This window comes from Bidens hawaiensis, unplaced genomic scaffold (genome assembly GCF_021521415.1).
Source record: "Bidens hawaiensis isolate Kalapana, Puna unplaced genomic scaffold, B.hawaiensis_p1.1 tig00010125_1, whole genome shotgun sequence".
NCBI classification, from domain to species: Eukaryota; Viridiplantae; Streptophyta; class Magnoliopsida; order Asterales; family Asteraceae; genus Bidens; species Bidens hawaiensis.
The window spans coordinates 488,215-502,762 of record NW_027491764.1 but is presented as its reverse complement, the minus strand read 5'-3'; the positions used below and the strand labels follow the sequence as shown (position 1 = coordinate 502,762).

The 14,548-nt window shown below is 34.5% G+C and overlaps 1 pseudogene across 1 annotated transcript; it reads left to right on the top strand.

Annotated features, from left to right (window-relative positions):
• Positions 1-3,921: 3,921 nt before the first annotated feature.
• On the top strand, positions 3,922-9,532 carry LOC143534274 (heparanase-like protein 1; annotated as a pseudogene). Its single transcript, XR_013135518.1, has 10 exons — positions 3,922-4,075; positions 4,283-4,513; positions 4,590-4,626; positions 5,023-5,206; positions 5,973-6,121; positions 6,214-6,446; positions 7,214-7,403; positions 7,493-7,618; positions 8,176-8,278; positions 9,016-9,532. The product of XR_013135518.1 is annotated as a heparanase-like protein 1 (transcript).
• The last annotated feature ends 5,016 nt before the right edge of the window (positions 9,533-14,548 follow it).

The window sequence follows — 14,548 nt, the reverse complement described above, 5'->3', positions numbered from 1 at the left end:
AGGCGTAAAGCCCATGTATTAATGCAACAAATAAACATAACATATCACATGTTGGTTTACGAGATCAAACGTGAACATGTAGAAATTTGTGATGCAATGTGATCCCTATCACCTCTCATCAAGTAATATGTATGCTTGTCCAAAGAGCCATATGAAACCTTCAAAACTGAATCAGTCACTTTATAAACCGATCAGTTTAATAAAATTGTAATATATTTCTAGAAAGCTTTTTAGAGTTTTGCAAGTTGTTTTTTATTAAGTAGTTGTATTCTTTTACTAGACTTGTACATCCAACAGATAGCAACTCTTTGGTTATGAATAAATCACTCGTTTGTCTTTATAGAATCATAAATCACTCGTTTTTTTTCCAGGCCTACATAAAGTCCATAAACATTTTTATATGTCCTTTATTCTAATCAAATAACACTTTTCAACTGTTATTAAAGTCGCAATGGATAATCAAATACCGAACATAGCTCATTTTGAGCGAGCCAGACAATTGCAAATAATTTACATAATTTGTTTACTGGTGGTTTTCATTACACGACGTATAACGTCTACTAGAAATCATGCTAATTTACCGACTAGGGATGACATTTTACAAAGACGATATGTACGAGAAGAGATGTTACAAGAACTTTTAAATGGCGGTAGATGTTGTGAACTTATTCGTATGAGTGAGAAAGCTTTTATGACACTTTGCAATATCTAAAAGCGTGGCGGCGGTCTTAGACCAACTCAGCGCATGTTTGTTGAAGAGCATGTTGCAAGATTTTTACATGTTGTAGGTAATAACTTGAGAAATCTATTTGCCTCTTAGATATACCGCCGATCTGGATCCACAGCCATTCGTTGCTTCCATAGAGTTCTGCAAGCGATTTTATCGTTAGCAAGTCTTTATCTTCAACAACCTAAAGGTGACATTTTCCCGAAAGAAATTCAAGAAAAGACGAGATATTTTTTCTTTTTTCAAGGATTGCATCGGGGCAATTGATGGAACACATGTGTGTGTCAGAGTACCTAATAAAGATGCCCCTAGATACCATGGTCGTAAGGGATATCCAACAATAAATGTACTCGCTGCCTGTACATTTGATCTAAAGTTTACGTCTGTTTTAACTGGTTGGGAGGGCACTGCATCGGACTCAAGAATAATAAAGAATGCACTTACTAGAGAAGATAAACTAGTAATCCCAACAGGTAAGTTAAACTTAATTATTTAGTATTTTTATATAATAATTACAACTTATTTATAGGAAAATATTGTTTAGTAGACGTGGGGTTGCCTTATACAAGTACCTTGATGACACCGTATAGAGGTGTTAGGTATCATTTGAAATAGTATTTAACTCGTGCCCCTGAAAATTCAAAGGAGTTGTTTAACATTCGTCATGCATCATTACGTAACACAATTGAACGAGCATTTGGTGTCCTAAAAAAGAGGTTTCCAATCATTAGAAGCACAACAAAACCATTTTACTCTTGTGAAACACAATCTGCCATCTTCTTGGCATGTTGTATATTACACAATTTTTTACTAGACAAAGATCGTGACAAAGATCTTGAAGATGAGGTCATGCATGAGGTGTTAGATGGACCAGAAGAGGAACAGCATCATAATACAAGATACTCGCGTGAGGGTAGCACCGGAGTAGACCAACTAAGGAACTCCATTGCAAATGAAATGTGGACCAACTATTTGATGTATCCAAACAATGAAATAGATATGTCAATATAGTTACATAATAGTACATTATAATATATTCAGTTTGACAATGTATTGATGATTGGTGTTTGAAATTTTTCATGTTAATTACTATTTTTATTCATCATAATTATTAACTTTAACATCTGTAATTTTTTTAATTATTATTACAATGTATCATTCTTTTATTTATGTTATCATGTAGAAAGTTATCATGAGCAAACAAGAAGCTACTGGAAATATTGGTAAGAAATAACACTTTAAGTGGACGGAAATGATGGATAATGCATTCATACAAGCGATGATAACACAACAAGATAAGGGCAACAAGATTAATGGCAACTTTACTACAACTACATACATCAATATGGTTGAGGAGCTTACTACAAAGCTTCAAATGAATTTTACGAAAAATCATTTGAAGCATCGTTTAAAAACAATGAATGATCTGTTTTCTCAATGGTATGATATGTTTCAAGGAACTTCATTAAGTGGTTTCTCATGAACATCTGAGACTCTACTAATTGAAGCAGAGGATGAAGTATGGGAAAAATTAATAGCTGTAAGTTCTTTAGTTATTTCCTTAAACTGTTATGTAATCATTTATAATATTATTTATCTTTATTTTGTTAACAGTCAAAGCCCAATGCTATATTACTAAAGACGAAAAAAGTCTCAAACTACAATGAAATGCTGGAACTGTTTGCAAAGGATAGGACATCCACCACACATGCTAAAACTGTTAAAGAAAGAAATGCTCGATTGAGGAATAATGGCAGCATTAAAGAAGAAACAATTATATAATTAGATGACTTATTAGCTACCGAAAAAGTAACTATGGAGAACCAACACAATAGTGATGATGATGATGATGATATTCAAGTGGTAGATTCTATGCCTCCTCAAGGCGAGCCGTCTTCAAATGCAAATAAATGTAAAAAAAAAGAAAAAAGAAAAGAAAAGTTGAACGAAGATGAAGCGTTTAGCTCAAAGCTTGTGAATTGCCTTAACAATGTGGATAAAATATTTGATAGAGCTTATCCTCGTGAGTATACATGTGAGGAAATTTGTAAAGAATTAGAGCTAATGGGTTTGGAACCCCATGAAATACCGAACGCTTTAATTTATTTGGCAACCAATCAAGCAAAAGCTAGGGCATTGTTTAGTTGTTCTCTTCCTATGCGAATGGGTATACTAAAAGCTATGATGAGGGATGGTATTTAAACGAGTTCAAAAGATGGTGAAAGAATTACTCTTATGCATTTATTTAGTTGCAGATTTTTTTTGTTTCGTAATTTTGGACAAATATAACATTGTCATTTATTTTAAAGGGTAGTATTACTTTTGATTATGGATGTCGAGAACAATGGCATATTTTTTTGCTTTTGAAATATGTGTTGGTGTTTAAAAATACCTGTTGACTTACTCACTTTTTGCAATATGCTCTAAACATGTGCAAATGCAATCATTTTAGTGTTTTCTTTAATTGTTGGTTGTATGTTCATTTACTTGACGTTACTCATTGACTATTACTTTGATGAGATTGTGAATACCGATCAAAGCATAAATCTTTTTTGTTTTGTTTTGTTTCTGGACAATGAGTTGAGACTTTCGAACTATTTGCATCGATGATTTACATAGATATATGTTGCTTTCGATTCAACTTAGATTATTATATGATTATTAATATTATTATTAGGTGATAACTATTAGCATAAATAGAATATAGTTTATTTAAATTATGATTTGAATTACCATTTTTGGCTCATCTGTACTATTTTCATTGCTTAATTTCTATTTTTTTTGTAATCACTTGATAATTATGTAACTAGCAAGCAAGATTTATAATGTTGCTATTAAAGTTTGTATATTTTCAGATGCAAGATTGAAAACAGAGAAATGTAATAATTAAAAAACACATGTAATAGTTGTAAAATTGTAAGTTTTTTTTCTTTTCCTTTGAAAGCTTTAATATCTTTTCATTTCCTTCGAACTCTGAAACACCTGATGACTTCAATATTTTCCTTTCTATCTCTTTTTTTTCTTTTATTAATTCTCTTTTCTCTTTTATCTATTAACCTCGGGATATCTTCCTACATTCCACCTTCTTACACTCTCCTTGTAGTTTTGTTGATGGATTTCACTTGGTACGAGTGATTGACCGTCTGTTTTTTTTACATACCAAATTGGTAAAAAGGTTTGTCAAATTAAATTAACCTATTTCCACTCTGCCGACAAATCCACTTGCTCAAGGTATATTAATCGACAGGCACACAATCGAACATGACATCATGTGAACTCAACTCACAAACACCCCAGTTCGGATAAACTAGCTCAAAACTTGCACTGCAACTTTATATTTGATTTAAGGTTCGTTAACCCACCTGTAATTTTCAATCCTTCGTTTTATTTTATGTAGAATCTTGATTTAATGGAATTGACGTTTGTTGTTAGAATATAAAATTATTAATCTATGCATTACCCATTGGGGATCTAGTTCTAGATAACAATTTTGGATAATTATGGTGTTAAGGACTAATTTATTGATCATCTTCTTTATTTGTTAATATTAACCAGGTTAAGCTATCAGATCCATCAATGGGGTTCTGTACATTATCGTTATTATTATGTCTATTTATGGGTTCAGTTTCAGCACAATATGTTCAAGAATCAGAACTTGTGATTAATGGGACTACACCGATTTCTCACACGGATGATAATTATATCTGTGCTACTATCGATTGGTGGCCGAATGATAAGTGTAATTATGATCATTGCCCGTGGGGCTCGGCTTCAGCTTTAAATTTGGTAGGTGCTGTGATCTTTTGATTTGAAATAAGTTTGAAAACTGATGTTTATGGTATCATATTTTGATTACTTTCAGGATTTATCACATCCGATTCTTACCAAAGCGGTTCAAGGTTTGTTTTTATGAGTTGAAAGTTTTGGTGTGAATTTACGACATCAACCTAATATGAAATTCGCGGGTTTTGGTTTAGTCTAAATGGGGTTGGGTCTGAAGGTGCAAACACGTCTAGCTAAATGGGTTCGGGTGAACACAAAGACATTTAGCTAAACAGGTTCAGGTTTAATAAGCAAACACGTTTATCTAAAAGACTTCGGGTCAGTTTCGAGTGGAACTCCCAAACGTGTATAGCTAAATGTGTTTTATATAACAACATACACTATTGGGGTATTTTAATAATATGGCATAGTTTAAACGTAACGGCTTAAAAACATCCTTAATTAAAAGTGCAAGCATTTCTGATCACTCGTTTTGATTTTGCTGAGTTTTGTTTGTTGATGACTAAAAACAGCTTTTGAACATTTAAGAATACGCGTAGGAGGCTCTTTACAAGATCAAGTGGTGTATAATGTCGGGGATTACTCGGGCCCGTGTCATCCTTTTATAAAACATAAATGGGGATTGTTTGGATTCTCCAAAGGTTGCCTTACTATGAATAGATGGGATGAATTGAATCAGTTTTTTGCCAAAACAGGGTCAGATTTAAGCCTTTTATTTTGTGTTATGCTTATCTTTTGTTTTACTTTGATAGGCTCGTTTAACTTATGAGAGCTCGGCTTATTACGAGCTAGGTTTTTAAAGCTCGAGCTTGGCTTGTGACTCACATTTTGGGTAGATTGAATTTTTTTTCGCTCTAACCAAATACTCATCCGATCCGAATTAAAGATGCGTTTAACCGAATTGGATTCAACCGATTCATTTGTTTTATTTTGTTTGGTTACCAGATTAAATGGTTATTATTCGGTTTATTCGATTGAATTTGGTTCGGTATCCGAATAAGCTAGATTTATGAAAACTATAACCTAAGCGAAAACCAAATTCACAATTCGTTTCAGTTTTTTTGTTTTTTCACTCTTACTATAAGTGTATTGTTATAAGCTCGATCTCAGGCTAGGATCGCTTATTATTTATTAATTAAATCATATACATTTTTATTTATTTTCTTTATATTAACTATAATAGTCACGAATAACAAAATATATATTTTTTAGTTACTTTTATCATAAATCTATACATTAAATTAATCATTATAACCGTATATTCAATATATGATATATGAGTTATACATAAATAGCATGCTTGTTTATGTTAGCGAGCCAGATCAAAATCGTTTTAAGTGTCTATCTAATCTAACACATACAATCTCAAAGTTATGTTATTTATTACAAAATTTGTACAATTAGTTGATCTGTACAGAAACTAACAATTTTGCATTATTGAAACTGAAATTCTTTTTTACAGATCACTCGTCACGTTCGGGTTGAATGCACTCCAAGGACGACACCAAATAAAAAAGGGAGTTTGGGGAGGAAATTGGAATTCCACAAATTCCCATGATTTTATTAAATATACCATTTCCAAACGGTACCAAATACACTCATGGGAATTTGGTAATAATTATTTTTTCAATCAAATCCGTCAATATTATTCAAATTTATGATTTGCGCGCGTTAATATTGTTCAAACCCTTCGTTGGTTGTAGGCAACGAGTTGAGTGGTGCAGGCATTGGGGCTATGGTCCATGCTGAGCAGTATGGGAGTGACTTAGTTGAACTCAGGGGTATAATTGACAATTTATACCGGAATATCAAGCCAAAACCGTTGCTTGTGGCACCCGGTGGGTTTTATGATAAAGAGTGGTTTTCAAAGCTGCTTAAGGTTTCGGTGCACAAATTGTGGACGTGATGACACTCCATTTGTATAATTTGGGACCAGGTTTGTACTCTATAAGGTTTCCATTGTACAAGTTATTTAGAGCCGTAAGATGAGTGTGTCGGCTGGGTTAAAATGGCTCAGGTTTGACACGAAAACACTCGTTTGTTTATTTTAATATATAAGAAATATTTAATGGGTTATTATAGTTACAAAAACATTCTTATTACAAGAAATGTCTGTATCTCACTCGTTTGTTTATTTTTATTATTCGTTACAAAAACATTGTTTGTCTAAATCTTTGACTAAAAAAATCCCTTTTAGCTTAATTTCTCTTTTATTTGACCCTATTCATCCACCCATATAAGGGTGGCAATTCAGGTGACACAACCCGAAACACGACATAATATTAATAATCACGTTTTGGGATATCAATTTTAACTCGTTTAACAAAAAATATCGTGTTTGGGTTGATGTGTAGTTGGTCAACCGATCAACCCGATCACGACAATTTAACCCAATATATTACAACCCCTCAACTTTTTTACCACCCGATTACAACTTATTTTCAACCTACCAACTCGTTTGACTTGGGTCGTGTTCGTGTTGCACTTTTTAAACTGATCGGATTGGATTGTTGTGTTTTACCCAAATAAACATACGGGTTGTGCTTGTTTTCATCAATTCAACCAACAAACCTAAAACCCGCCAACCTGACACGATTGACCCCTCTAGACCTATATTTATTTTTATTTCTACCCACATGGGACCCAACAATATCCTAGTTAATTATTCTTAACATCAGTCATAACCGAATTTTTTTTATTCAGGCATGGATCCAAATCTAGTGAAAAAGATATTAGATCCACGTTTCTTGAGCCGAGCATCCGTCACATTTAACAATTTCCAACAAACTTTAAAGACAAATGGTCCATGGGCTACTTCTTGGATTGGGGAATCTGGTGGAGCATATAACAGTGGCGGTCTTCATGTCTCCGACACATTTGTTGATAGCTTCTGGTTTTTTTTTTTTTTTTGTGCAGTTTAAAGAAAAAGAATGTTAAGGTAGTATTTTTACCTATGATATTTATTTTTTTAAATGTTTACAGGTACTTGGATCAGCTTGCAATGGCAGCTAAGTACCACACTGAAGTATATTGCAGACAAAGTTTAATTGGTGGAAATTATGGTCTTCTCAACAGAACAACATTTCTGCCTAACCCTGATTATTACAGGTTTTCTACTGATTTTATCTTCTTTTTTAATTTTTATTAAATTTTATTTTATTTATTTTTTATTTATTTACTCCCTCCGTCCCATTAAAAATGTCATGGTTTGAAAACACAAAGTTCAAGGTAGATTGAATAATTGTTTTTTTTTGCTTACCAAATAACAATAATATCCTTGGAAATTGGGTCCATCAACATTGTTTATTAATGTTAATTGTGTGTGTTTAAGGGTAAACTTGGAAATTGACTAATAAATTTTTAAAGTGGACATTTGTAATGGGACAAACAAAAATGGAAATAGACACTTTTAATGGGACTGAAGGAGTATTTATTATTGTTAATATTATTAAATTTGTTTTTGCTAAAGTAGTATTTTATCAAGAAAATAATGTAAAAATGGACTGTTTGTTGTTTTGTGAAATATGGCTGTAAATTTTATGGACAACTAAGCTATATGCAAAATAAAGTATTTTTTTGTCTCGTTTTCTCTTACTTTTGCAAACACCTTTTTTTAAAAAAATCTTTATGATGCGTGTCTAACTTGTTCAATGATTCTCATGCAGTGCACTTCTATGGCATCGGCTTATGGGCACAGTGGTTCTTTCAGTAGAAAGGATAAATGTGGGGCCACATTTACGCACTTACGCTCATTGTTCAAAAAGAAAAGTATGTTTTTTATACTTACCTGATCTAAGTTATTTATTGAATGTGTAAACAAGCCGAGACAAGCCGACACATAAACGACGTAACTGGATTAAAATAAGCCAACCCAATAAAAAACAACTGTTTGGTTATATTTGCTTTTAGAAACCAGTTTTTTGGTATTGTGAAAAAACGAACTGCAAAAACCAAAAAAAGCGATTCTAAGTAAATTATAAGAAAATTAATAGATTGTGTAGCCCAAATTTTTAGGTTTAAATATATAATAATTATTATTTGATTAACAAAAATATTTAGACCAAAATTTTTTTGGACCATTTTCTTTGGCCCACAATTTTCAAAGTCTAAAAGATAAAACAAAAAAAGCTGAAACGAACTAAACCCAGTTTGAAAACCAAAAGGCTGAAACTGAATGGTTTTCAAAACCCCGAAAACTGTATTCTCGGTTTTTGGTTTGGTTTGACTTTGACCCCATAACCGACCAATGCACATCCTAATGGCCTAGCTGAGCTTCACTCGGCTTGTTTCGAACTCTATTTTTAACGCTTGAGCTTTGCTTGTTTGTTATTAATTAACTAATTTATATACATTATTGTCAATTTTGTATGTATTTATAATTTTATGTATAACATAATGTATATTATGGTTACTTTTATCACAATTTTATATATTATATTTATTATTATACAAATATATATTTGATATATTACAACTTTTAACTTGTTATATTTTCATATTCGCAGTCGGGCATAACACTGCTTCTGATCAACTTAAGCAACCAAACTGAATTTAAGCTCAAAGTTCATAACATCTTGTACCTGAATCCGAGTAAACTAAAAGACCAAAAACCGTCTTTCATTCATCGGATAAAGTCAAAATTTTCATGGATCGGGTCAAAGTCAACAAACGAAGATCTCACACGTGAGGAGTACCATTTGACCCCACAAGGTGGCAATTTGAGAACCAAAACAATGCTTCTAAACGGATTCCCGTTACAACTTACACAAACAGGAGATGTCCCTCTTTTGAAACCGAAAGTGGTGGATCTGAAGTCTCCGGTCAGCATTGCTCCATTGACCATGAAGTTCATCAGGTTTCCAAACTTTGATGCGTCCGGTTGTACATGACGCATAAGGGTTTGTGCCTTGCCTCGGTATTGTTTGTGTTTTATAATGTGTGTGTAACAAGTGTGAAACTTTGCAGTTGGGAAAAGGCATCGCAAAGTTGATATTTCCACTTGATCCATCCTCTTTATATAAAGAATGTGGTAATGGGTTAAAAAAATGACACTTGACCACGTTCTTCCATGAATATTTGATAATGAAATTTACAGTTTCTTATCATGTATCTTTCGAATTGACAAAAAAGTATTCATTTTATTGATATCGTTTAAAAAAACTTGCAGTGCTTTAGTTGACATGTTTAACAACATGGGTGGTGACTGGATCTTATACCCAAATAATGTATTTGTAATTTTACCCCAATAACAAGTAACTAGTAAACCCTAAAGCCCCGTAAGCCAAAACAACTAATTTAGTTTCTTAGGCTTGGACCAAATGGGGCGGACCCAGTAATTAGTCAACAGTCACCATTTAAATTCCATTAGTCATTTATGAATTCTATTAACTTTCACCTTGGTCCCTATTAAATTCAAATTAGTTAAATGTTATGAGTTTATTTACTTTTATTATAAGATCAATTCAATTTTTAGATTTACACCAATCAAAATTTCATTAAGCCATGACCACATGTAAACAAACTATAGAATCCGATGAGTGCTTCGGAATTTGAGAATCATAAGAGATCGATAAATTATGAGAATCCAATGAAAGCGAAGAAACCGATTTGAGTTCTGATTTATAAAACTGTGTTGCTTAAATTATGTTATACTTAGTTAAGTTGTGTTTCTTTTGTTTTCGAAATTCCATTGTGGTTTTCATAATACACTCATCCATATTTTCGTTTTAAATTTATGCACCGTAGTTATCAAATTTATGTTTTTTTATAACAAATTGTTTATGCTACGTATGTATATCTGTACGCATATGCATTTGTATGTGTGTATGTAGGTGCATGTGTGCAGGTATGTATATTTATATGTAGATACATATAGATGTATGTAATTGGGTACACATGTACTTATGAATGTGTGTATGTAGGTACGTATGTATTTGTGTGTATGTATGTATGTCTCTCTTGTATGAAGGTATGTAGGTACATAATTTTGTATGTTTGTACGTATATATGTAAGCATGTACGTGTATTTGTATGTATGCATGTACGTATGTTGGTATGTCGGTATGTTTAAATGCATTCAATCACACACGTATTCTTTCTATATACGTATGTACGTACATATGTCCGAATATTTGTATGTAGGTATGTTTGTGTGTATGTACGTACATACGTATATCCATCCACACGCATGGTTCATATGTATGTAGTAATGTATGAACGTAGGTCCATATGTATGTATGTATGTATGTATGAACGTAGGCGCACATATGTATGTATGTAGGTTCGTTGCTACCTAGGTACGTACTAAGTACGTAGGTACGTATGCATGCATGTTATGTATATACATATCTAGGTAGGTACGATATATTTACACCTACACACATAACAAAGATTCAAATAATACTTATTCATAAATACTAGACCAAATAACAAGTAGTCATAACTACACACAAATATTAAAATTAATACTTGCTCTATACACAAATTAGTAAATACTAACCAAATTACAAGTATGTACGCTCATAACCCAATGGTTCAAAACAGGAAAAAAACAACCAACAAAACACCAAACACGTTAAAATATAATTTTAAAGGCGATGACCAAACCGAGAATGTTAATGAACCCAACTTTTGAACAAATAATGTATTCCGATGTGAACTGTTGACGCGCTAAACGCGTCGTTAAAAACACTCCACCAGGTTTAGTGTGAATAAAATGGAAACTATATTAACACTTTATAGTAGCACTGATTTCATGTGCTATAGCACACAACTAACCGCACTCACAAACATATATTTGTATTTCATCCACATGAAACCCTTAATTTAAGTATATTATTTACTAGACACCAAAAATAAATATTAGGAATTTCTTTGTTGAAACAAATATAATGGCTCCTGGCGTTATGTATTATATAACCTACACCATTTTGACAATTCTACTCTTTAAAGCAAAAAACATATGATTTAACCATCAACATAATTACAAAAATGCCATCATCTATTTTTAACCATTGATTTGTGTAATCAACGGACGAGATTCACTTATCGCACTTCTCGCTCTAATATCATTTCTCGCATGAACCATCCCTGTATCTATATCTATATTACATCTAAAACATATTTGATGGACAATATAGTAATTACACACACTATAGGAGGAGACCCGCTATATTTATTATTCCTTCACCGCCGACAACTTATCTATTGATTCCAATGACGGTAAATCAAGAGTCTGACATTGAAGAGTTTGGCATTAAAGACACTAAATAAGACAATTAAGATATATGTCAGTTTCTACCCTTCCTCAAGATTGGTAATCCTACGTTGCATCCCAACCTACTCCTATCTCAATTTGAATTGGTTCTCAGGGCTAATCAATCGGTTTTTTGAGGGATAGTGCTCGGCCTAGATTGCCACCCTCAGCGTTGTCATCCTAGGTAATCTAATCAAATTCCAACCCCATGTGCAATCAAATTCGAATATGATTTCTGATGATTAGGGCATAATGATCTCGGGGTCCAATTATCTTATTTGGGATGATGGGGTGGTTCAAGAGATTGGCAATAAGTTGATGTATGTTTCACAGTCCTATAAGCATTTTTTGTTCTTACTTTTACATCTATGCTGGGAGTTTGAGTGTTGTGTACAATGCAGTTTTTGTTCTTTTACAATGTAAGTTCGTCAAAGACTCAAAATTGATCGTTTATTTGTTTGTGTGATATAATCTTGAAAATAATAGAATTCTTGAAAACTTGGTTAACCGTTTTGGGAAATCAATAATATAAGCCAGTTACTAACCGGCGGTTAGTGGTGGACCAGTTAGACATCCGGTTAGAAATGGTTAACCGATTAGCTTGTGTACCTGTTGGTAACATCACTTAACTTCAGCCTAATTTTTCTTTTTCTTTTTATATTTTATAACCTTATTTATCTATATCTACATTACATATTATATAGACAAAATGGTCATTATACTAATCTTGGGAGACGCCGCTAAAGTTCAATGTAGGTTCGGGGAACGTTACGGTTATCGTGAGCGACCTTAACCTTCAATTGCAATCAACATTATGGTGTTATTATAATCAATAATTAAACTGACAATTTCAATTGAATTTAATGGTTACAATGCAGTCATAATACCTAATCAATTCCTTTTTTACACATTACTAATCTATTATTTGAATTCTGATTTGTGTTAGTGAAGAAACACTAAACGACCCCGGCAGATTAAGGATAATCTGGGGGGTTAAGTAGATGTTTCCCACGAGGGTTAGGTCCGGCAAAGATGGTTATTCTTCTCGACCTGCAAAACAGACACCGTAAGCTCGTCACTGAGAAGGGGGGGTTCCTCCTTGTGACCACCCTCCTGCGTGAGAATCAGACTAGATTGCGCTGAATATAAGTATATATTGAGAGAAATAGCTAGAGAAGATAAGATGATGATACCGTTCCAAGGTGTTGGAGTATTTATAGCCGAAGGTAGGTTTCCAATCAGGTACGACCAGCTGTATATAATATTCTATTTCCACCAACCACGGGCTACGATCGTGCCACGATGGGAGTTGGTGGGTAGGCAGCGGCTGATAGTGACATTTTGTACTGGAGCATGCTCCTCCTCGTACTATTGTCGGTGAGCTGTCACCCTGTGATTGGTTCACGGGCTGCTTTTGTCAGATCTTGCCTATTTGTCCATACCTTGGTAGGTATAGTACAAAAGATCTTCTAGAAGCGTACGGACTGGCTATATTCCCGCCCTGCTCATTCCTTCAGGTGACATTGCGAAAGTATAAGAGTTAGTGCCTTATGCGTGTAGCCTTACTGTTAGTGCGGGTAGCCTTCCTTCTTGGCTTGTACCCACAGCTGCGGGAACAGGCAGGGTACTGTACCAAGGGAGGCTTTCCTGCGGGAACAGCTGGCTCACTGCGTGTAAGGTCTTCATCTCTGAGCATGGTGGGTCCTGCGGATCAAGTTGGTCTTTGCGCAGACGTACCTCTTCAAGGTGTGTCTTGCGGGTCCAACTGGGCTTTGCGGGGACCTACCTCTTCAAGTCCCCCCAGTCCATTGTTCTTCTCATGAATTGTTAATAAGTGAGAGGAACTTTTGGACTTTAAGCAAGGGGTTTTAAAGAGGGGTTTTCGTTTTTTAAGGTTCTCCGTGGGGATTCTTCCCGCGGTTTTCCTAATGTCACTTGCAGAAAATTCCCGATTTTTTCTGCCTGATCTTTGGATATGATGCGGGTAGGTGTGTAACTTCTTCGCAAGTCGGGAGCGTTGAGTTTCACTTGTATAGATTCTCCACGGGGTACTGGTAGTTTTAGACATAGTGATCAGTTATGTTAAACAACCAATTCCACCTTGAAGCTTCAAACAATCTAGTTCTCAACGTTTCTGCCATGCGGGGGTGTTATTTCCCTTTCCACAAACATGATCCATAAGATCCATCTTGGGTTCAATTCCCTGCAAGTGTTGAGTATGTGAAGGGTTTCGCCTTGACACTGTACCCGCACTTGTCTTACGGTTCCTTGTTTTCCAAGGTATTTTCTTGGCTTCAATTCCCTGCAAGTGCTAAGTATGTGAAGGGTTTCGCATTGACACTGTACCCGCACTTGTCTTACGGTTCCTTGTTTTCCAAGGTAAGGGGGTATATTCCCTCTTATTTTTGAATCTTTTTGAATCTTTCTGAAATTCGAAGAGTTGGTGAAAGGATAAGGACAATCCAAACGGCTGAAGGGACGTTGGCATCTTCTGACGGTTTTAGGACGTGCTGGAAGTTATGACGACATGACAGCATGTGGTCAATCCGGACGCTTTTTCAGGCGCGTGTGCGCGAGTTTCATGTCACGCGCCATTCTGACACCTGTTGCCAGCTTGCTTTATCCACACGTGTCGCCGTTTCATTGCACCTGCGCTCTCTCTCTCCTCCGCATTAAATTCATCGCATTCATTGCGATGAGTATATAAGGGGGGGGGGGGGGGGGAGGGTGCATCCCATCCCATACCTTCACTTCACTCTTCTTTTCCTCTTAAGCGATTTCCG